This window comes from Bubalus bubalis, chromosome 19 (assembly GCF_019923935.1).
Source record: "Bubalus bubalis isolate 160015118507 breed Murrah chromosome 19, NDDB_SH_1, whole genome shotgun sequence".
NCBI classification, from domain to species: Eukaryota; Metazoa; Chordata; class Mammalia; order Artiodactyla; family Bovidae; genus Bubalus; species Bubalus bubalis.
The window spans coordinates 45,741,164-45,766,703 of record NC_059175.1 but is presented as its reverse complement, the minus strand read 5'-3'; positions in this window follow the sequence as shown (position 1 = coordinate 45,766,703).

The window sequence follows — 25,540 nt, the reverse complement described above, 5'->3', positions numbered from 1 at the left end:
ACTCAGAGATGAATGAGCAAACAAGAGGACAAAGGGGAAGAGGGTTGGTGTACCAGTGTTCTCTCCAAGTGGAATGAAGCCAAGGGTAAGGAACAAATGCACTCCTGCCCAACCAGAATTGGTAGTAGACTATAATTCTTGAGCTTGAGTGGAAAAGCCCTCATTTCCCAATAAAGATTGTCTCTGTGAGTTGACCAGTTTTGCTGAATTGTGAGACTCACTTTGTGGTAATGAGGGAGCAATATGATCATTTCTTTTTTTTTTTTTTTTTTTTTTGATCATTTCATCCTGAGGCACCCAAATATATGTTTTCCTTTTTTTCCTCATCCCATTATGGCAGAATATACTTAGCAAGGTGACTAAATTCTGGCCATGGAACATTACAAGGGAGTTGGTATCTAAATTATTAAATATTTCCAAGTTCATTTATTTAGTCCATTTCCATGAGTTCAACTTTTTTTTTCATTCAAAATATAAACTCCTATCTTCTGTTGTGAATGGTGAAAAATCACTTCATTGCTGAATTCAGATGTATTCATTCTCTGTCAAGTAAAAAGTTACTATAGAATTAGAAAATTAAAACAAAGCCTATTTAATATCTCACAGTTCTTAACTCAGAAGTGTAGACAAGCTCAAATGGGTTCTCTAATTAGAGTCTCCCTGACTAGTCTCTGTTTTGGGTCTTGTAAGATTGGTCTTGCAGGCTCACAGGCTTAGGGTTCCCTCACGATTAGTGATGTTGATGACTTTTTTATATACCTAGTGATCATTTGTACGTTTTCTGTAGGAAAATGCCTGTTCAGGTCTGCTGTTCATGTTTAATTGGATTATTTTATTTTTTTTCCTATTGAGTTGGAAATAGGTATTCCTATTAAGTAGGAAATTATTTTGGATATTAACCACTTATCAGATATATTATTTCCAAATGCCATCTCTCTTTCTATAGGTTATATTTTCCTTTATTTAATAATGGAAATTTAATATTTAATAAATATCATTTATTATTTCCTGTGCTGTGTGGAAGCTTTTATATTTTGATGTAACCTTCTTTTTCTTCTTGTTTTTTAGCCTGTTTTTGTTTGTGCTTTTGGTGACTTATCCAAGAAATTGTTGCTAAGACTATTATTAAAGATATGTTTCCCAAGTTTTCTTTTGGACTTGCAGTTGCAGGTCTTTTATTTAAGTATTCAATCCATTTTGAGTTAACTTTTGTGAGTATTGTAAGATAGGGATCCTATTAAGCTATATTTCACTGTGGACCTGTGTTTACCTTTTTCCTACAATACATACTTCATGGACTGGTACATCTGATATATCTGATATGTATGATTTCTAGAAATCAGAAATCTTATGCCAGGACATTGAATAAATAGATGATTTATTTATGGCAATGATTTTCTGGATAGGTTAGATTAAACAGTTTTTTTCCTTCTTTCATCTAAATTCTAAAATAAGTTATAGACTGAATACTTTTCTCCTGTTTCTATAAAATAATTCATTTATGTGTTTAAAGCACATTTACTGGGATCTGACAATGTCTGAATACTATTCTAAATGGTGGGGATTTTAAAATAATAATAGCAATGATAACAGTAATAACAGGAGCAAAAACTATCAGTCGGAGAATCACTGATTATATGCAGTCTTCAGACATCACACTAAGCATTGGGAAAATACTTAGAGTTTCATATTTTCTTCCTTATTGAGAAAACTGAGTTTAAATGAATTTAGCAGTTTGACAGAGGGCTTGAATGGAGGATCATTCATTACTCATATTTACATTTTTTAAGCTAAGTTCTTCTCAACTCACATGGCTAAAATACCAAGATGTAATTACTCTAATGTCAAACTAAAATGCAATCACTGACTTGCTTTCTCCATATCCCCTGAACTGTGAGTCAAGAAATAAGGCTGTATCTTTTGGACTCTGTGGGAGAGGGAGAGGGTGGGATGATTTGGGAGAATGGCATTGAAACATGTATAATATCATATATGAAACGAGTCACCAGTCCAGGTTCAATGCACGATACTGGATGCTTGGGGCTGGTGCACTGGGAAGACCCAGAGGGACGGTATGGGGAAGGAGGAGGGAGGAGGGTTCAAGATGGGGAACACATGTATACCTGTGGTGAATTCATTTTGCTATATGGCAAAACCAGTACAATATTGTAAAGTTAAAAAGTAAAATAAAAGAAAAACATTAAAAAAATAAAAAATAAAATTATTCAACAATAAAAAAAATGAAAGAAAGAAATAAGGCTGTAGTGAGTTAAGGGATAAGTTAGCCTGAGTGAGCTAACTCAACAATAACTCTGAATTTACTTTCTCACTGGAATTAGCTCTTTGCAGTGCATAGATGTGCATAGGGAATTTATGAACTGTACTTTGCTGATTAACTGAAGTTGTCTTTTAAGGTTTCAGGTAATTTGTTCTTTTTTGAATTGGTTTAAAGCAAATCAAAGAACTGAAGACTTACACCCATAATTACTTATCAGTTGAAAGTAAGAGAGAAAATAAAAGAACATTTAATTCTCCTCTTAGTCTCCATGCCCTTTCATCTCTGTCTTATTGATGTGATCCTGTTTCCTTGGACTGAGAAGCAGCTTATAATATATTCTGCTTTCATGTAATCAACATAAAATGTGAAAGGAATCAAAACTCTTTAGTTAAAAATTGGTATGCTTTATTCCCTGACTCAAGTTAAGCAAAGTTTAATGTAATGCTATTTCAATAGATAAATAACCAAGAATTTTCAGTTCCTTCATACAACAAATATTTATCAAACACCCATTTCTGTCCCAGGCTTCTAAGTAGTCAAGAAGTAAACAAAGTAGAAAAAAAAAAAAAATGTTCCTGACCTCATTGAACTTACACTGTAGAGGAGAAACTGAAATGCAAGTAAGTATATTAAGGAGTCAGAAGTTATGCAGAAAAGCAAAACAAAGAAAGGGAATAGGAAAGGCTAGCTCTCTATGTGTATGGCTATATTTTATAAATGATGGTCAGAGAAAGCCTCACAATTAAAGCATTGTTGATTAGACATCTAAAAGAAGTGAAAGGGCAAATTATATAAATATATATTCAAAGTATATTTCAAGAAGAGAGAGAAGCAAATGCTAAGGGCCCTGATACAGAAACATATTTGAGATATTCTGAGGAGGCCAATGTTTTTGGAAATAAGTGAGATGTTATAAGAGGGAGTGATATTAGAGAAATATCAGGGAACTGGGTATTGTGGGACCTTGTAGGCAATTAATTTCAAGAATATTTTCACTCAGAGTGAGATGAGAATCCATTGGAAAGTTTTGAGGAGAGTGAGACTTTTTTTAAGTTAATTTTTATTGGGGTATAGTTGATTTATAACGCGGTGTTTGTTTCTGCTGTACAGGGAAGTGAATCTGTTATACATACGAATATATCCACTCTTTTTTAGATTCCTTTCCCATAAAGGTCATTACAGAGTATTGAGTAGAGTTCTCTGTGCTATACAGTGAAAGTGAAAGTGTTAGTCACTCAGCTGTGTCCAACACTTTGTGATCCCATGGATGGTAGCCCACCAGGCTTCTCTGTCCATGGAATTCTTTAGGCAAGAATACTGGAGTGGGTAGATACCTTCTTCAGGGGGTCTTCAAACCCAGGTGTCCGGCATTGAAGGCTGATTTCTTACCATCTGAGCCACCAGGGAATCCCTGTGCTAAACAATCAGTTCAGTTTAGCTCAGTCGTGCCTGACTCTTTATTACTCCATGGACTGCAGCACACCAGGCCTGCCTGTCCATCACCAACCCCTGGAGTTTACTTAAACTCATGTCTATTGAGTCGGTGATGCCATCCAACCATCTCATCCTCTGTCATCCCCTTCTCCTGCCTTCAATCCTTCCCAGCATTAGGGTCTTTTCCAATAAGTCAGTTCTTCACGTCAGGTGGCCAAAGTATTGGAGTTTCAGCTTCAGAAATTTTTACTCCTTCCAATGAATATTCAGGACTGATCTCCTTTAGGATGGACTGGTTGGATCTCCTTGCTGTCCAAGGGACTCTCAAGAGTCTTCTCCAACACCACAGTTCAAAGCATCAATTCTTCTGCGCTCAGCTTTCTTTATAGTTCAACTCTCACATCCATACATGACCACTGGAAAAACCATAGCCTTGACTAGACGGACCTTTGCTGGCAAAGTAATGTCTCTGCTTTTGAATATGCTGTCTAGGTTGGTCATAACTTTTCTTGCAAAGAGCAAGCATCTTTTAATTTCATGGCTGCAGTCACCATCTGAAGTGATTTTGGAGCCCAAGAAAATAAAGTCTGTCATTGTTTCCATTGTTTCCCCATCTGTCTGCCATGAAGTGATGGGACCGGATGCCATGATCTTAGTTTTCTAAATGTTGAGTTTAAGCCAACTTTTTCACTCTCCTCTTTCACTTTCATCAAGAGGCTCTTTAGTTCTTTGCTTTCTGCCATAAGGGTCGTGTCATGTGTATATCTGAGGTTATTGATATTTCTCCCAACAATCTTGATTCCACTTGTGCTTCATCCAGCCAAACGTTTCTCATGATACAATAGGTTCTTAAAAACTGCTATATAGTAGATCCTTATTAGTTATCTATCTTCCTTATAGTATTGTGTGTACGTTAGTCCTGGTTTCCCAATTGATCTGTCCCAACTTCAGTCCCCTTTGGTAACCATATGTTTGTTTTCTACATCTATGACTCTATTTCTGTTTTGTAAACAAGTTCATTTGCACTGTATTTGTGATACTCCACATATAAATAGTATCATATATTACTTGTCTTTGTCTGACTTACTTTACTCACTACGTGACCTAGACCATCTCTAGGTACATTCATGTTGCTGCAAATGCCATTATTTCATTTATTTTTAAGGTTGAGTAATATTTCATTTTGTGTATATACCACATCTTCTTCATCCATTCATCTGTCAATGTACACTTAGATCGCTTCTGTGAGGTCCAGTTATCTTTATAAATTATAATTTTCTCTGAATATATGCCCAGGAGTGGACTTGCTAGATCATATGGTAGCTCTATTTTTATTTTGGGAACCTCTGTTCCAGTATGGAGAACCTCTATACTGTTTTCCAAAATAGCTATACCAATTCACATTCCTAACAATAGTGTAGGAGGATTCTCTTTTCTCCATACCTTCTCCAGCATTTTTATTATTTGTAGATTTTGAATGATGGCCATTAAGACTGGTGTGAGGCGATAGCTCATTGTAGTTTCAATTTGAATTTCTTTGAATTTCTCTGATAATTAATCATGTTGAGTATCTTTCAAAGTGTTTTTTTTTTGTTTGTTTTGTTTTTTTGGCTATCTGTCTTGAGAGTCCCTTGGACTGCAAGGAGATCCAACCAGTCCATTCTGAAGGAGATCAGCCCTGGGATTTCTTTGGAAGGACTGATGCTGAAGCTGAAACTCCAGTACTTTGGCCACCTCATGCGAAGAATTGACTCATTGGAAAAGACTCTGATGCTGGGAGGGATTGGGGACAGGAGGAGAAGGGGAAGACAGAGGATGAGATGGCTGGATGGCATCACTGACTCGATGGACGTGAGTCTGAGTGAACTGCGGGAGTTGGTGATGGACAGAGAGGGCTGGCGTGCTGCGATTCATGGGGTTGCAAAGAGTCGGACACGACTGAGTGACTGAACTGAACTGAACTGAACTGAATGTCTTCTTTGGAGAAATGCTTATTTAGATCTTCTTCCCATTTATTTGTGATTGGGTTGTTTGTTTTTTAAAGATATTTAGCTAAGTTGTATATACTGTTTATATATTTTAAAATAGAGTCTGTGACTGTGGTGCTGTCTGTCTTTGTTGAAGGCAGCTTTCCTATGATTATACTGATATGTTGATAGCAGCATCTCGGGCCTCTGTCCACTAGATGTCAGTAGTCCTCCTGACCGGGTTTTGACTCCAGAGTCATTTGCAGACATTCCCCAGGGGATACAAAATGACCACTAGTAAATAACCACTGTTTTAAATGGATTACTTTAAGAAAAGAGGCTAGGGGTTGGGTGGGGCAGGGGGGAGTGGGGATGGAGAGGGAACAAGAAGAGAATTCTGTAGCAAGTTTTATCAGTAATTCAAATACACTATGCAGTTGTGGACTTTCATAGTACCGGATATTGGTGAGAACTGGCTGAATTCTGGGTACATTTTAAAGATAAAGCCTTAAGTCTTAAGGGATTTGTTAATGTGGAATAAAGGTAAAGAGAATAATCAAGATGTTTACATGTATTTGCTTTAGTCCTTACAAAATCTACACTATTATATAAATGTTTAGCTGGTCCTCAAATATAGCTCAGTTAGAAAATTTATCATATTAATTTCAAGTCTGAAAGTTTAATTTTGAATGAATATAAATATTCCTTGGAGTTGTAGTATACTAAGTTAAGAAAGGGACAGAGGTAATAGTTTTTGTTTGGAAGTGAAAGTCACTTATGCAGACTCCTTGTGACCCCATGGACTATACAGTCCCTGGAGTTCTCCAAGCCAGAATGCTGGAGTGGGTAGCCTTTTCCTTCTCCAGGGGATCTTCCCAACTCAGGGATCAAACTGGGATCTCCTGCATTATAGGCAGATTCTTTACCATCTGAGTCATAAGGGAAGTCCAAGAATACTGGAGTAGGTAGCCTATCCCTTCTCCAATGGATCTTCCAGACCCAGGAATCTAACTGAGGTCTCCTGCATTGCAGGCAGAGTCTTTATCAACTGAGCTATCAGCGAAGCCCAGTTTGGGGGTTGAGAAGGTATAAATCGAGTTTTGGACCTGATACATTTGAGACCTTGAAATAGAGATGGATTTGAGCCTATGAGTTTAGAGTACAGTAGGAAAAGTCCTGAGTGGAGTTACCCGTTGTAGAGTCATCAACACACACATTAATCATCAAATGAGCATGACTGATATGAGTATTTAAATATTAAGAAGTTAGATAAGCAGGAAGCAGGTTAGGAAACAGAGAAAGAGTCTTCAGTGAGATCAGAGTTAACCAATTGCAGGTGATATAAGGGAACATGTGAAGAAGTTGCAAAAATACCATTAATAGGAGACAAAAAAATAAAAGGTATAGAATTTATTTAGAACTGTGGAGGCTATCTGTGATCCAGTTTGATGTCTTAGTGGATTGCTGTTATGCTCATCCATTACAGTGTGCTCCAAACAGAATTAAAGAAAGGAAATAAGCACAGGGGATTTGAACATTCATTTGAGAAGTTTTGTTATAAAGAGGTGAGGGTGCATTGGGGTAAGAGTAAACGTAGAGTTGTTGTTGTTCAGTCACTCAGTGTGTCTGACTCTATTCTGCCCCATGGACTGCAGCACACCTGGCTTCCCTGTCCTTCACTATCTGCCTGAGTTTGCTCAAACTCATGTCCATTGAGTCAACTTTCAAATGTAGAGAGAAGTAGAATACAGGAGGTTCTTTGTTTTAAAATGGAAGGCATTGAAATAGATTTGCATACTGAAAGGGAAGATCTAGTGGAGAGGAAACACTGGTGCAAAGGAGAGAGGGGTAATTATTGAAGAGATAGGCTTGAGTTAACTGGAGGAGAGGCAATCAAATGTAAACAAAATTGGTGGGTTTAGGTAGAACCTCAAACGTTTGTGAGAAGAGGACAGAGGACTGAGCATGTGGTTAGCAAGAAAGGTAAATTGGCATGGAGATGGAATAATTGGCAGCTCTCTTACGATTCCTATTGAGATGGAAAATAAGGTATTCAGCTGAGAGGAATGTTAGAAAAGGACCTGGTGAAGATTTCAGGAAATAAATGATGTAAAATAGGCCTTAAACAGTGGGAGATTGTTTAAAAAAGTAGAGCAGGTTTTCTGGAGCCAATTAGTGTGCATGTGTATGAGCTCATGCGTGTGTGTAATTGTCTTCTTTTAATATAATATGCTAAGCAAATGTTTTCACATTCAGTCTGTATTAGTTTTTCTTGGATGTTTAATCAAGTCTTCCATACATCCATTTTCATGATTACATAAATGTTTACACGGTTCTCAAATATAGCTCAATTAGAAAATTCACTGTATTAATCCTAAGTCTGAAAGTTTAAGTTTAAAAGGATATGAATATCCCTTGAGTTCTTCATGAAGATCTTAAAAAGCTAGAAGCAATACAGGGTAGTCATTGCTTTAAAGGAACTATGACTTACAGAAGAAAAGATCATAAAATAAGGTCGAGTTTAGTACTAAACTTCTGTTGTCTTAAAAGACATAAGGAAGGCATGGAAAGTATCAAAATTGATCATTATTTTCTTGTAAGGACTCTAACAATAGTTTTTTTGTTTGTTTTTTTAAGGCCTGAGTGGCATATTTGAAATTAGTCAATTTATGAGGGTGCTTTAATGAAGAGCTTCACTGAGTAGGTGACATTTGATCTGGATCTTAAAGAATGAATAGTAGACTATTCTGAACACAGAAATTAGAAATTTGAAAGACATCCAATTTTGTGTGGAATGTGAAGGAAAAGAAATTGACTCTGCTTAGAACCACTTTGGAAGGAAGGTAAATAGAAATAAACAGATCCATAGCCAGTACAGATACATTGATTCTAGACACTGCTAAGGTATTTGAATGTTTCCTTTAGGAAATTAGCATGTAAAACTTCTCAAGGCCTCCTGACCATTTTCAAGAATTGCATGATATGATTTCTATTTCCAAAGGTTAATGGCATGGAGAGTGGGCTGAAATGGGGATGACTGGGTACAATGAGGTCAATTGGCTGATTAATGTCCTCTGGTAGCTCCTGATGAATGCCAGTGTCAGTAAAGTTGGTGAAAGGAACCAGTCGTAAAGGAACCAGTTGGAGGCCTGGTGACCAGTTGAACATTGAACGGGACAATGGAGGTGGTAAGTGAGACAATGGAGCAGGGGCATCTCAATAGCTGTCATTTGAAATTACTGTTCAATGATCTTCAATGAACTAGATCTAGAGGTCTTAGATTCAAGTGAGTCATATTCAAATTTGTGTACCAGGAATGCTATCAAAGCATCCTCACATTTGAATACTTATTCTGTACATTCTCAGAATGGAGAAGACCTAGGTAAATATATTTTTGACCACTGAAACAGATGTGTTTAATAAGTTGTTTAAGGATTTTATCATATCTGTTGGTAGAATGGAGTTAGTTTCAATTGATCACTGAGGAAAAAGAAAATGTTTACATTTCCTTCATTCCTTATGAATCTATGAGTTATAATTTTACTTGAATAACCTCATGTTTCTTTATTTCTAGATCCTACAGAGCCATCAACTTCAAAAAGTAGCAGTAAATGAAAGAAAAGCCTAGAGCATACAAAACATTCTTTTTTTAGCTCTGTGGCTGATAATAGCCAAACTTTTAAACTAGTAAATCCCTTCTTTGCTAGAAGGGTTAGAGCCTGATCTGGCAGTTTGTATACTAAATCCAAGGACAGTAAATTAAATAGCCTCAGAAAATTAAAAATCACTTTGGGATGGACATTCTTATTGCTAAATAGAACCAGGATAAATAATGGTCCATCTCTATTCTACTAAAGATCTATCCATAGTAATTGAGCAGTATTCATTCCAATGAGACTCATGATTTTTTTTTTCCCTGATGGCATTAATTAAACTGACATGATTTTGTCAACTGTTAATATATTTTTTTAAATCACAGCACTAAAATGATCAGATTATTAATTCTATTTACATCTTTAATTGTAACTATTTTTTTAATCACTGACAATAGACATGCTGCCAGAAATAAAAATCCTACTGAGGATTTATCATCTTATAGATCTGCATGCAAACAGTCAGACAGCTGCATTTTTCACCTTCTCATCAAGCTAAGCTAAACAATTGATTTAAATTATAATCAGGATATTCTGGAACATTTTCCATAAATAATCCCTTTCAATTAATATTATCAGAGAAATGTTTTTGAATGTAACATTCAGTAAAATATGATCTTCAATTCCTTGATAATTTACACTAATACATTTAAAATTTGTCAGCATATGCAAAAGTTTTCAAAATGAACATAAAATAGAATGGGATGAATTTTTCAAAGAGGAAAATTAATTCTTTATAAAACATATCAATTCATAGGAAAGATTAATCAAGATAAATCAAGGTATATTAAAATTTTAATAATTTATTCAACCAAGCAATGATGTGGTTTCCCAGATTTTGTTTTTCTTCTGTAGGTAATCACAGCATTAGGGGCCCTTTAAACTAATTTAAAACCTGAAAAGCTCCCTAAATAAACAAAAAAAATGAAGAGAATAATCAAATGTATCTGAAAACAATGATACTAGTTTTGTTCAATTTATTTCATGGCCTTTATATCTGCATATTTATTGTAGTGAGATGGAAATTATGACAGTTTTAACTTTTTAAATGCATTGGAGCTATCAGATATTGTTGAAAGAGATTTAAGAAAAGAGAAATAAATGGAAAGGTACACACTGCTAATGGATCAGAAGAGTTACTACTAAAATGATCATACTACTCAAAGCAATGTACAGATTTAATGGAATATATGTCAACATATGCATAGCATTTTTCATAAAACTAGAAAAGTATCTTAAAAATGTATGGATACACAGAAGACTGAATAGCCAAAACAATCTTGAGGAAGAAAACAAAAATATGAATTTTTTCTCCTTAATTTTAAAGTATACTGCAAAGCTATAGTAATCCAAACAAGGTGCCACTGGCACAAAAATAAATACATGTAGATCAATGGAATAGAACAGAGATCCCAAAAATAAACCCTTGCACATATGGTCAATTAATCTGTGACAAAGAGGGAAAGAATGTGCAGTTGGTAAAAGAGAATCTCTTTTGCAAATGGTAAATGTTAGGAAAATTTGACAAATACATGTAAAAGAATAAAACTAGACCATTCCTTATATCTTATACAAAAATAAACTCAAAATGAATTGAAGACTTAAACATAAGATTTGAAATGTATACCTTCTAAAAGAAAGCAAAGGCAGAATTCTCTTTGACATAGATCATAGCAATATTTGGAGGGATCTGTTGCAAAGCAAAAGGAACTATGGCAAAAATATATGAATGAAGTCAAATTAAATGTAAAAGCTTTTTCACAGCACAGGAAACCATTGACAAAATGAAAAGACAACCTACCGAATGGGAGAAAATATTTGCAAATGATATGACTGATAACAGGTTAATAGTTAAAATATGTAAACATCCACACAACTCAATATTAAAGAAAACAAACTGAATTAAAAAAATTAGGAGACCTGAATAGATGTTTTTTCCAATAAAGACATACACATGACCAATACGCATATGAAAATATGTTCAACATAACTAATCATCAAATATATCATCCTACCATGAGATCAAAGCTACAATGAGATATCACCCCACACCAGTCAAAATGGATATTATCAAAAAGACAAGAAATGAGAAAAGTTGGCAAGGATGTGGAGAAAAGGAGGTCTCCATGTACCTGAAGGTAGAAATGTAAATTGGTTCAGTCACTATGGAAAACAGTATGAGGATTCCTTAATAATAAAAAATAGAATGACCTTAAGATTCAGCAGTTCTTAAGGTCATTCTACTTCTGAATATTTATCCAAAGAAAACAGAAACACTGTTTTGAAAAGATAATATTGCATCCTCATGTTCATTGTAGTATTATTTACAATAGCTAAGATAGCTTAAGTACTCACCATAAGTGAGTGGATAAAGAAGTTATAAATACACACACACACACAATGGAATATTCAGTCAGTTCAGTTCAGTCCAACTCTTTGCAACCCACAGACTGTAGCCTGCCAGTCACCTCTGTTGATGCAATTCTCTAGGCAAAAATACTGGAGTGGATAGCCAGTCTCTTCTCCAGGGGATCTTCCGGACCCAGGGATTAAACCCAGGTCCCCTGCATTTCAGGCAGATTCTTTACTGTGTGAGCGACCTGTGGCTCAGCTGGTAAAGAATCTGCCTGCAGGGAGACCTGGGTTCAATCCCTGGGTTGGGAAGATCCCCTGGAGAAGGGAAAGGATACCCACTCCAGTATTCTGGCCTGGAGAATTCATGGACTGTACAGTCCATGCGTTTTCAAAGAGTCAGACATGACTGAGTGACTTTCACTAATCCTAATTTTGGGGCTTCCCTGGTGGCTCAGACAGTAAACCATCTGCCTGCAATGCAGGAGACCAGGGTTTGATCCTTGGTTGGGAAGATCCCCTGGAGAAGGAAATGGCAGTCCACTCCAGCACTCTTGCCTTGAAAATCCCATGGACGGAGGAGCCTGATAGGCCACAGTCCATGGGGTTGCAGAGTCGGACACGACTGAGCAACTTCACTTTCATTTCAGTCATTCACTCGTGTCCAATTCTTTGTGACCCCAGAGACTGCAGCACACCGGATTTCCTGTCCATCACCAACTCCCAGAAGTTTCTCAAACTCATGTTCATCTAGTCGGTGATGCCATCCAACCATCTCATCCTCTGTCATCCCCTTCTCCTGCCTTCAATCTTTCCCAGCATCAGGGTCTTTTCCAATAAGTCAGTTCTTCACATCAGGTGGCCAAAATATTGGAGTTGCAGCTTCAAGTTCTTGTTTTGTAAAATTGTGAAGGAAAAGAGTGACTTCCAGTATTTAACCTCATTAGCAGTGTGCATATCACAGGTAATATAATTTCACAGTTCACCCTCTTTTTATAGTTGTGGTTATTGGTAGCAGGAAATATATTTTATTTGGATGTAATTGTCCCTTTGCCTCCTATGGACACACATGAGGACACAATGAAAGTTAGTTAGCAAGTATTTAAAACGTTACTTCTTTGTACTTTTTAATACAGTCTACATGTTTCAGCTTTCAAAAGCTTAAAAAGGCAGTGCAGGCAAGTAGGTTCTTTTTCTGCCAAAATGAGCAAGTTCTGTTGTTTGCCAGCAAAAAATTCTGTAGTTTTCAAGATTTTTTCAGCATGAGAAATCTTTTGAAAAATAGTCCTATTCTCATTTGTAGATCACAGAACTATTTTTGTTTCTTGTCCATTCTCACATTTGGATAAAACAATTTTGGTTTTGAATGCATACATAAACCACCTGGCTTGCTTTTTATCCTCAGCCTAATGGGGGGGATGGAATGAGACTGCCAGCAGCTTGTAGCAAATCTAGAAAGGGCTGTTCTGACAATTTCTAACTCCCGAAAATAGCACTGCCTTGCTGATAGTGCATTCAATTTATTTAAATTGTTGTGCTGAAGGAAAATCATTTTTCCTTCTGTTGCTGTTTCCATTACTTTCAGAGACTTTTGCCATTTGACTTGATTCAGAATGGAGATATAAAAATTTTTCACAGATCAAATTAAATAGAATATCCAATTAATTATTAAAATATACATATAAAACATGCATGGATAATTTTGCAAGTGGAAACAAGTTGATACTAGCAGTAGATTGGCAAATGTAAGTATCTTATATAGAATTAAACCCAAGCAAAATACTCAGCAGTGCTTACTGACAGAGAAATTCCTAGAGAGGGAAAAAAAAAAGGATGGGAATCAATTTCCTACACTTTTGTCAAGTATTCATTATTTTGAATTAGAAATGACGTGTTTCCATCAAGATTTTTAATTTATGTTTTGTAATTTAAAAAAATTATATAGATGTGTCACTTTGTTTCAGAAATGATTTAAAGTGGTTTAAGTACATGCAGTATAAAAAGAGGTGTTGAAAAAATTATTTGGAAAAAAGAGTGACATGAAGAAAAAAAATCAGTGAAAAAGGCAATGCCAGCAGAGCACAATATACATGTTTTAGTCAAAATTATTTGCCACATTTACTACTAATAGAGGGCTAAAAATGATCTCAGACCAATCTCAAATGTAATGCAAAGAATATGGCATGTAATGCAAAGATGTCTGTTAAATAATTCATGATGATAATGAAATCAAATTTATTACATAGGAGAAAGAGAATTACACCATTATTAAAACTAACTTCCAGTTAAAATTCAGTAAAATCAGTTCTTAATGAGTCAGAATAAAGCAGTGCACTTTTTTTTCTACTGTTGCTGAGAGTACCTACTTAATTGCACTAGTTAAAAGGTTTCATCATCTCTCTTAACATAAGCCAGTAAAATGTGGGAGTATAGCAATTATCACAGCAACAAAAGCAACACTAAACCCCATGACACTGACTCAATAATTTTTGATAAGCAGCCCTTCAGTTGATTTTGATTTACGAGTGTAAGAAGATGTAGGATCGCCAGCAGAGACTGTTATCTGATCACAATTTCCACCAACCCTGCTTCTCCCATGAATATTAAGTCTTTTATAAGCATCAGTATCTGGAGGTCTCTATTCATATCTATCTGACTCATTGGAAAAGACCCTGATGCTGTGAAGGATTGAGGACAGGAGGAGGGGGGGCAACAGAGGACGGGATGGTTGGAAGGCATCACTGATTCAATGGACATGAGTTTGAACAAACTCTGGGAGATGATTATGGACAGGGAAGCCTGGCATGCTGCAGTCCATGGGGTTGCAAAGAGTCGGACACGACTTAGCGACTTAACAATTACCACAACAAATTCAACTCTGGCTCTTTAATTCATTGTGATTGCTTACCACAAAATCAAAGTCTGAGGAAAAGTAAAAAAATCCCCAATCTCATATTATTCCTAAAAGAAATCTCCACAGGTTTATAAAAAAATATAATAAGGACCCACTTTTTACCTAGTCTAGAGTAATCCTTCACAGTTTGCAGCATATATAGAATAATTAAACTAATATACAATATTCACTTCCCACGTAGAGATGCAATTTAAAATGTTCTGTATTCATACCATATGATTTCACTCAAAAATATTGTCATCTAAAAATGCTATTAGATACACCTATATCTAAACTGATCATCTGCATGAAAGATATCCAGTACTTTCACCAATATTAGGATTTAAATCCCCAAATATGATCAATTCTACTCTGCAGTAAGTCTTCAAAATAATAGCAAAAGAGTTCTTAATAAGGGATACTACTTCAGAGACAGTAACATGCTTTGGTTCATAATTCTCCAACTGGGCTTCATATTAGAATCATATTATAATGTCTAGTCTCTGCTCCCAGAGACTCTGATTTAATCACCCTGAGGTAGTGAATTAGGTATTTTTAAAAAGCAACTGAGGTGATTTAATAAGCTGAGATTCGCCATGTTAAACCAATCAGTTCCAGCTTACCAGGAAATTAAAACAAGTCTAGTGAGAAAGCTCCAGGCTCATAAACTAAAATGATCAGTTCGTTTTCTTAAAGTTTTCAGAGTTAAAGTCAACTACTCAGTTCTTCCAGCATTTCTTTTTTTTTTCCTGTAAGTGTTGATATGGTGAGAGAGCTATTAATAATTATGAAAATGTAAATGTGACGTTTCAAATATCCAGCAGAAGGTAAAATTACAACACAATTGAGGAACTAAGACATACAGGCTTTAACTTTTGGAAAACAAAATATCATAGTTCACTCGGCAAATATTTGTCACTAGAATGAGTTCCTAATATAAATCCCTGGATTTAGTCTGAACACATCTGGAGATTTGTCCCACTTACCTAAAGAACACTTCTACATATAACAAACAAAACCTCTGTGATCTAGAGATAGAATATCAACTTGGTTACATGAAATGGAAACATTTACAGGAATTTTGACTCAGATTGCCTGTGTTGGATTGGAAATTACTGATGAATTAGCCAAATAAAGAGGATTCTTCAAAAGAGAGTTTCAAACCCCAAACAAACAATCAATAAAGCCTCTTTCCATTGAGACAGTGTCAGGCAATCGGAAGTCAGTCTCATGGGCCAGTCTTCAATCAAAATGAGACCAAGAAATACCCCTTTCTGAGATGACAGTTAATTGTTAGTTGGTCAGTCATGCCCAACTCTTTGCAACCCCACGGGCTGTACCCCACCAGGTTCCTTTGTCCATGGGATTTTTCAGGCAGGACTACTTGACTGGGTTACCATTTCCTCCTCCGAATGGATAGGAATTAAGAATGGACTCTAACAAAGCCTTGATGGGACTTGTAAGGAGATAGAGCTTCCCTCATTTGGAGAAAAAAGTACATGAACTTTTTACTTAGAAATTTAGAAATATTCTCATTATGCTCAAAAATCACAAAATCTAGACCTAATTAAATTACCCTTCAAAGTCTTCAATCTTCCTATACTTTTCTCATTGGAGAAAGACAATAAATTCGTCATTATTTTCAGAATTTTCCTTGCACATCAGTTGTCAATGACATTCCTGGGTAAAACAGTGTCTACTATATTCTCAAGTCAAAATTTATATAAACTCAATAAAAATAGAGAAAAGATAAAATTTGATGCCTTTCAAATTTTATTTTTGCTTGAGGAGAAAGAGAAATGTACCTCATGCACCAATAGTTCATAGATATAAAAATGTTGAAATCTGTAAGTTATATACTTTCCAGTTTGTAAAATTAGAGTCAATAATACTCTCCTAAAACATGGAAATGAACTAAATAAATACAATGATTGAGTTTATCTTAAGAATAAAAATTTCAAAAATGTATCAAATTGAGAGCAAAATGATAAATTTGAAATACCATAAAAATTCATTTCCAGGAAGCAAGTACTGGATACATTCAAACTGTAGTGAAATACCCCTACAACAAGCTATTTAAAGAATATTGATAAAGATATAAATTTTTTGTCAAATCATTTTTTAACATTTTCTAACTTCCTTTCCATCCCAAATGACATGGCTTTTTTTGAATTGAGACTCACTGAACCCACACAATGTACTGATTGAATTAAAATGTGGACAGGCGTTTGGTTTGCTGACAGTAGATAAAATTGAATATATTTGTATTAGAGGGACCAATATATGAAGTCAGAATTCCTGAACCATTGGTGACATTTAGAAAATATCTCTACTCGCCTGACAGTATGGAAAGGACAGTAGAAATTGAAATAAATATTTTTACCACTCCTCCCACACCCAAAGAAGATTTGTTTCATCTTGTGTCAGCTCACTACATTGTATGTCTGTGTGTGTGTGTCCACGTGCGTGATTTTGAATTCATGCACGCCTTTGAGGTTCTCTCTCATCTGTCCTTGCCTGACTCTCCTTTTGGTAGGTTACTGCCTTGCATTGGGGAAAAACCTATTTTCTTTTGGGGAATCTTCTCAGCCTCTGGCAGTGTTCCAATCCCCATGCACTTGGTAAAGGTCTAATGGAAAATTGTAGCATGTTGTTTCTTAAACATCAAATCTGTCATGTCAGCCTATGTGCAGCCACTGAAAGTTTACTAAAATTTGGGCCGTTTACTAGTCTCCTTACTGGCTTCTACTTACTCCGTTGTGTGATGAATTGAACTGTATGGCTCCTCTCTCCTAAAGCATGTGTCTCTTTCTGAAGTTTATTTTATTTAGGTATTTTTGCACCCTCAGTTCTCAGATGGATTTTTTTAAAAACTAATTATTTTGTAAATTTTCTGGACTAATTCAACCATTAGGGCAGAAATAAGGGTCTCTTGTGACATTCTACATCCTTAAAATCAGCAATCAGCAGGGGTCTGTCTGCTTTACTGCCATAGACATATGATTCTACTAATACATACTTAGTTTGAAACTGCCACACTCTTTCAGCTCAGATAATACTCGTCAGAGAATTTGGGGATTAAGGGTACCTAAATGCAACCTCATGTATTTCTTGGGACATTGCAGGAATCTTAAATAATTGCAAGATTATATGATTTAAAAATTATATTTTTACTTAGGTTCATCTTGGTGTCACAAGGAAAACAATTCTTGAATGTAGGCAGACGGAAAGTCCTGAAATTGTCTGAGAAAACTGCCTCAAATTGTAGTTATATATTTTGAAATATTTACAAAAATTACTTGTCATGGATTTTGTAACTCCAGGAAAAAAATTTTTAAAAAGTAAATATTTATGAACACAGTGTGTGACTGAGAGGAGTTAACAATATGTTATAGAATCAAGACATGGGCCATATACACTTGCTTTAGATTCATGATTTGTTTGTTCTCTGATTTTGTGATAGTTACCTTCACATAATTTCTTTACTTAAATCAAATTAACAGAAGAAAACAGAATGGTGTAAGGGTCGTTTTGATAAGAAAATATGAAAATTATAAAAATATCTACTACAATACTTGACAATATTTTTGGTGACTTATTAGCAATAGTTGTTTTTAGTAAGACAACCTGTTTTAGAGAGGTTCACTTTGCCATCACCAGTTAACAGGTGTAAATATATTAATATAAATTGATACCAATAATTTGTAAAGGTTTCTTGAATTTTTGTTTTTTGTCCAACTCTGTGCTAAGTGCTTTACATAGATTACGGCATATAATTCTTGCTGCAACCCTGTCTAAAGATATTATCATCCTATTTACCAATAATGGTACTGAGAGTCAGTTTTCCAGATCAGTAACTGATGATATCAGAACTCTATTCCAAAGAGTCTCAATTCATAGCTCTTAATTTTAGGTACCATACTATCCTATTTCCTTGTTAGGTATTTGCCATTACATGAAACTCATGCTTGTCCTTATATTTGCTCTCATTCTTTTTGTTCATATTTTACTTTATGCAGCCTTTGCAATTTCTATACCATAGATACACAGATAACTTGTAATTAAGCTAATAAGATTAATGATTTTTTAAATCAATGCTGCTTGCAGCTAATTTGTTGATCATTACGCATTATTTGAAATAGAAGGAAAAATAACCTAGATATTTGTTCAGCTGTCTTAACCAGCAGCATTATTTTCATTAAAAAAAAAAAATCCCAAAGGATATAGTGACATTTTTGTTGTAGATGAAATTAGTCTGTTGGCCTCTGATATGCTAGGAAAATTCAGAAAGACTTTTGCGTAAATTCTCCCTTAAAATTCTTAAAAAGAAATGCCAAGTGGCTATAATGGTAATAGTAGGGCAGGGATCTCTGAAAATCTGTTCCACCAGAAAAGCAAAGAGAACACTAGAAAAAAATCAACTTTTTCAAGCTGTGGTAAAGATTTACCAAAGTGTTGCAATAATCTTACAAGAATTTATTTAAGAAAATAAACTGAATTTGCTGAGTTTAAGCAGCTAGTTTTATGGCATGTTTACTTGCCTATTCCCTTTCCATGTCAGAGTTCTGTAATAACCTTGAAAACCAACAACTTTGTAGCAATAACAGTAGTCAGGAAAACAAGCATTCTAGAATTCACGAGGAGGGGCAGAACGGTTCTGAAGCTCCCCAAAAGCCTCATGTGTGGAAAGCTCACAAAAAAACCCAGCTTCCACTTTTGTGTTTCTTTCACCTGATTCAGAGTTTATAATTATTGTAAGAAAATGAATTTTCATTTGTGAGAAGAGGGTTATCAAAACAAACAATAGTAATTGCTTAACATTGCTATTTCCAGAGGAAGTGATAACCACTGGTGCAAGAGAAAACTACAACCAGAAGACTTAAAAGGAAAGTTGGGATCTTGACATGTGTAACAGGCTTCAAAAGCTCCCATCTATTCCTTGAAATTTAAAAGCCATGTGCATGTGCAGGACTGTGTTCATTCTCAGTAAAGATGTGAAAAGGCTCTGATTTCTCACTTCTGTCATGCCTTGAAGCTCCACACAAGCAGACAGGGAAGCTTAAGACAGAATTGTAATCTGCCAGCTGAGTTTTGAAGACATGTCCCAGCATGCACACAGAGCCTCTCAGCTAAATCTTAGTTCAAAGCATTGAGGAAGTTTTTGTTTAATAATTATCTGCCCACTAATAAAACTAAACAGAGACTTCAGGGCACATACAACAGAGAATATAGAATTTATAAAATTAGTTTAGGAAAGTCACAAAACACGTAAGAGCAGCAGCAGAAAAACATGACAGACAAGAAAAACAAATCCCAAGGAAAAGTGAGAGATTTATTTGCCAGATGACCACATTATTTTATTTAAAATGTCAATTTTTTAACAACAGAAAAATGTGAGTCATGCAGAGAAATGAGAAAATGTGCATATACATGGAACGAATGAAGTCAGTAGATGCTGTCCATCAGGAAGGCCAGATTCTGCACTTATTAGACAGATATTCCAAGTCATTTATTTTAAATGCCTTTAAAGAATTAAAGAAAACCCATGTATAAAGAACTATAGGAAAGTATAAAAGCAATTTCTCGAAAATATCAATAAGAGAGAGAAATACACTAGAAAGACTCAATAGTATATTTGAGCCAGCAGAGTAAAGAATCAGTAAACTTGCAAGATAAATAATAAAATTTATATATATATATATATAAAATAAAGAACTGAAGAGTGCCTCAGAGACTTTTAGAACATGATAAAATATACAGAATATACAAAATGGGAGTACCACAAGGATAGTAGACAGAGAAAGGTGTAGAAAAATATTTGGGAAAAAATAATGTCCTAAAACATCTTAAGTTTGATTGAGTACATTATTCTACAAACCAAAAAATTTCAGTTAAACCAAATTGGATACTATGGCTATTCATTCGGCTTGACTGTTATGGATAAAATCAAACATATCTACACCTAGACACGTAATAGCAGTAGAGAAGTGACTCACTATGTACAACTGATCCAAGGTAAGGTTAATAGTGAATTTCTCACCTGTAAGTAGGAAGGCCAAAAAACCTTTATTGCTCTTCATAGATTGATGTATTCAAAGTGCTCAAAGAAAGACTGTCAACCAAGAATTCTGTAAACAGAAAAACTATCCTAAGAAGTGAATGAAAAATTAAGTCATCCTTGTTAAACAAAACTGAGAGAATCTGTCACTAGCAGACCTGCCTTGGAAAAGCAATAGAGAAGGAACACTAGGGAGTAACTTAAAATACACTTGAAGAAATAAAGAATACTAGTAAAAGTAACTGCATTGGTAAATATAAGAGTATTCTTTCCTGGAGAATCCCATAGACAGAGGAACCTGGTGGGCTAGAGTCCATAGAGTCACACAGAGTTAGACAGGACTGAAGCGAGTAAGTACCCACACACACACATACATGTTTTTGGTATTTTGGGAGGAAACACTTTTATACTCCCATTTGATGTAAAACATTACTCCATGCATAAAAAACTACGTTGATTGGCTTATAATGTATACATATATAATATTATATAAATATTAACACAAAAGAAAGATAATATTGAAGTAGTTGTTGCTCAGTTTCTCAGTCATGTCTGGCTCTTTGCAACAGCATGGACTGCAGCATTCAGGCTTCCCTGTCCTTCATCATCTCCTGGAGCTTGCTCAAATTCATGACAATTGAGTTGGTGATACCATTGAATCATTTCATATTCTGTTGTCCCCTTCTCCTCCTGCCTTCAATCGTTCCCAACATCAGGGTCTTTCCTAATGAGTTGGCTCTTCACATCAGGTAGCCAAAGTATTGGAGCTTCAACTTCAGCTTCAGCATTAGTCCTTCCAATTTCCCTGACCAAGGATCAAACCTGAGCCCCCTGCAGTGGAAGCTAAGAGCCTTAGCTACTGGGCAAGAAGGGAAGTCCCTAATATGGAAATTAAGTTGCCTTTATTGGAAGTAGATCAATATAAGTTAAAGTGTTAATTGTAATCCAAGTGTGTGCCTGTGTGTGCTCAGTTGCTCAGTCTTGTCTGACTCTTTGCAACCCCTTGGACTGTAGCGCACCAGTCTCCTCTGTCTATGGAGTTCTCCAGGCAAGAACGCTGGAGTGGGTAGCCATTCCCTTCTCTAAGGTATCTTCCCAGCAAGGGATCAAACCCGAGTCTCCCACATTGCAGGTAGAATCTTCACTGTCTGAGCCACCAGGGAAATCCAATTCAAGAGCAATAACTAATAAAATAATTCAAATAATAGAGTTAAAATAAAAATAAGGGATTAAAAATGTCATTGTAGAGCACACTTATTTGACACAAAGCTAGGCAGTAAAGAGAGATGAAAGTGAAAGTGACAATGAAAGTCACTCAGTTGAGTCCGACTCATGGCGGCCCCATGGACTATACAGTCCACAGAGTTCTCCAGGCTAGAATACTGGAGTGGGTAGCCTTTCCCTTCTCCAGGGGATCTTCCCAACCCAGGGATTGAACACAGGTCTCCTGCATTGCAGGCAGATTCTTTACTAACTGAGCTATTTAAAAAAATAAAATATAAATGACATGTGGAAAACCAAAATAAGAGAGGCTAAATCCTACCTTTTCAGCTTATCAGCTAATTTTATTATAGATAAAGAAAAAAAATCTTCAATCAAAAGGTCGACAGATGGCTAAAATCACTATCCAACTAAACGCTAACTACTGCTGCTGCTGCTAAGTCGCTTCAGTCGTGTCCGACTCTGTGCGACCCCATGGGCTGCAGCCTACCAGGCTTCTCCGTCCATGGGATTCTCCAGGCAAGAACACTGGAGTGGGTTGCCATTTCCTTCTCCAATGCATGAAAGTGGAAAGTACAAATAACACTAAATTCAAAGGCACAAATGTATTCAGTAAGCAAATCAGACCAGAGGTGGCTATATAAATATTGGATAAAATAGATCCTGAGACAAAACTCATTATTAGAGATAAAGGGCTTTTTATAATGAAAAGGTCCATTTGGCAAAACTAATACAATTATGTAAAGTTTAAAAATAAAATAAAATTGAAGAACAACAACAACAACACAAAAAAAGGATTCAAAAAGTTCTATTTACTACATTTTAAAAAATAAAAAAAAAAAAAAAAGATGTAACGATTATAGACATAAGCACCTAAACCACCAAAGGCCCCATATTTTATGAAGAAAAATTGTGAGATAAGTGAAAAAAGAAACAGCTTTTTTTTTTAAATTTTATTTTATTTTTTAACTTTACAATATTGTATTGGTTTTGCCATATATCAAAATGAATCTGCCACAGGTATACATGTGTTCCCCATCCTGAACGCTCCTCCCTCCTCCCTCCCCATACCATCCCTCTGGGTTGTCCCAGTTCACCAGCCACAAGAAATGGTTTTTTAAAAAGCAGTTTGAAGGATAGTGGATACGTGTATATGTATGGCTGAGTCCCTTCTCTGTTCCCCTGAAACTACCACAATATTGTTACTCAGCTGAACCCCAATACAAAATAACAATTTTTAAAAAATAAAATAGTAATTGGAGAATTCTATGACCCACTTTTAGTATTGGGTAAAACAAATCAGTATGGAAAGGAAAGTCATGAAAACCATTATGAACTAATTACAACTAACAACAAACCTTAAAGGCTCCAACAATGGCCTATTACACATTCTTCTAAAATGCATATGAAACAGTCTACATGAAAAACCATATATTAGATTGTAGCAAAACCTCAGTCCATTTAAAAAGATAAAAATCATACAAGATATGTTCTCTTACCACATGGAATAAAATTAGGAATCAAAAACACATGGAAATTTGTACTCTACAAATACATGGAAATTGAGCAAGACACTACTAAATAATCAATGGATAAAAGAAGAAATCACAAGGGAAATTAGAAATGGTTTGAATTGAATGAAAACAAAACCATAATATATGTGAACTTACAGAAATCCTTAAAGTTAAATTAATAACTATATATGAATATGTTAAAAAAGAGGAAATGAATCAATAACCTAACCTTTCAACATAAGAAATTATAAAAAGAGAAAAAAAAAAAACCTAACCAAAGCAAGCAAAATTAAAATTAAGGGAAGACTGAAATTATTAAAATAAGGAAAGAGACAGGTCTATTACTACCCACTTTAAAAATATGAGAAATGTGTATCAAAAATATATAACTCAGATTTAATGAAATTTTTCTAGAAAGACACAGCTTTTCTAAAATGATTTAAAGGAGAAATATAAAATTTTAATATGTACCTATAATAACTAAAGATATTTAATTACCAAACAGAAACTCAGTAGAAAGGAAGTACCAGGCCCAGCTATCTCCATTGATAAATTCTTCCAATTGTTAAAGGAGAATCATTGACAAATAGATGATGAGGGAATGAATCGCCTAAAATCACATTTGACCATTTGATCCTATCAATTGCCAGTAACACAGGAATAAAATTTTAATTGTATTGTATGACATACAAGTTCTTCAAAATCATATACATATATATGTATGTATACATATCTATGCACACACACACACACATATATACATATGACAGGCTTCCCTGATGGCTCTGATGATAAAAAATCTGCTTGAAGTGCAGGAGACCTGAGTTTGATCCCTGGGTCAGGAGATCCCCTAGAGAAGGGAATGACAACCCATTCCAGTATTCTTGCTAGGAGAATTCCATGGACAGAGAAGCCTGGTGGACTATAGTCCATGGAGTCCCAAAGGGTCTGATATGATTTAGCAACTAAACAACAACACATATGATGTCCATTAAATATTATAATTTGAATAAATATTTTCTTAAAACATTATATATTTTATTTTCCCACACCATTGTAATTGATTGACCAATTGCTATTACAGTCAGATGCCATGGCATCTCCTCCATTAAAATCCCTTTGTGCCACCACTAAAATTAATGACTCAAGTGTTCTGTGACACTTACAGTAATTTAAATTCTAATTACTAATAATTTCCTCTAGAGTACGTACTACACCTTTAAGAAGATAATAATTATTCTATAGCACTAATAGATAGAAAGCATTGCATTTACTTTTATCTTTCTTAAATGACTAACAGTTGAGTTGCACATAAGTACATTAAAACTCTATTTGTTGAATTAAATTTAATTTCTCTTTTATGATATATGTGCAGGGCTTCCTTGGTGGCTCAATCAGTAAAGAATCACCTGCAATGCAGTAGACCAGGGTTCAATCTCTCTTTCAGGAAGACCCCTGGAGAAGGGCATGGCAATCCACTCCAGTGTTCTTGCCTGGAGAAGTCCATGGACAGAGGAGCCTGTTGGGCTATAGTCCATGAGGCCACAAAGACTTAGACAGGACTGAGCAACTAACACTTTATGATACGTGAGATATTATCAGATATAAATAAAAGGAATAAACTAGCATCCAGATAGACTAATTCTAAACAAAACTGTAGATTTTCTTTTAGTTAAATTTTTAGAAGGTTTACATGAATCATCATTCTCATTTTTGTTTCCAATTTTAATTACACATTCTGTTAGGCAAAGTGTTTTACACTCTTAATTAGTATTGTAGACAACAGAAAGATACCCATTGTAACAAATTCTGGCTGGTCAGCTTGAAATGGTTTGGTCCATGTTTGGGCTCCCTTAGGAGAAGACTCTTGAGAGTCCCTTGGACTGCAAGGAGATCCAACCAGTCCATTCTAAAGGAGATCAGTCCTGGGTGTTCTTTGGAAGGAATGATGCTAAATCTGACACTCCAATATTTTGGCCACCTCATGTGCAGAGTTGACTCATTGGAAAAGACTCTGATGCTGGGAGGGATTGAAGGCAGGAGGAGAAAGGGACGACAGAGGATGAGATAGCTGGATGGCATCACTGACTTGATGAACATGAGTTTCGGTGAACTCTGGGAGTTGGTGATGGGCAGGGAGGCCTGAGGTGCTGCAATTCATGGGGTCGCA